Genomic DNA, 203 nt, shown 5'->3' on the forward strand with positions numbered 1-203 from the left:
GCGGCTCTTTACATACAGACGAGCTGAGCTGCGGTGCCACCCCGGCCGCCAGCCGGGCTCTGCTGCTGACCAGAGTCTGCAGGACTGGACCGCGAGGCGCAAAGAGAAGAGAGAGAATTACAGAGACGGGGGAGAGCGAGGCCCCCGCTCGGCCACGGCCACAACGGGGGTCGGGGCCGCGAGAGCACGGTCCCCCGTCACGG

This window comes from Phaethon lepturus, unplaced genomic scaffold (assembly GCF_000687285.1).
Source record: "Phaethon lepturus isolate BGI_N335 unplaced genomic scaffold, ASM68728v1 scaffold31753, whole genome shotgun sequence".
Taxonomy (NCBI): Eukaryota; Metazoa; Chordata; class Aves; order Phaethontiformes; family Phaethontidae; genus Phaethon; species Phaethon lepturus.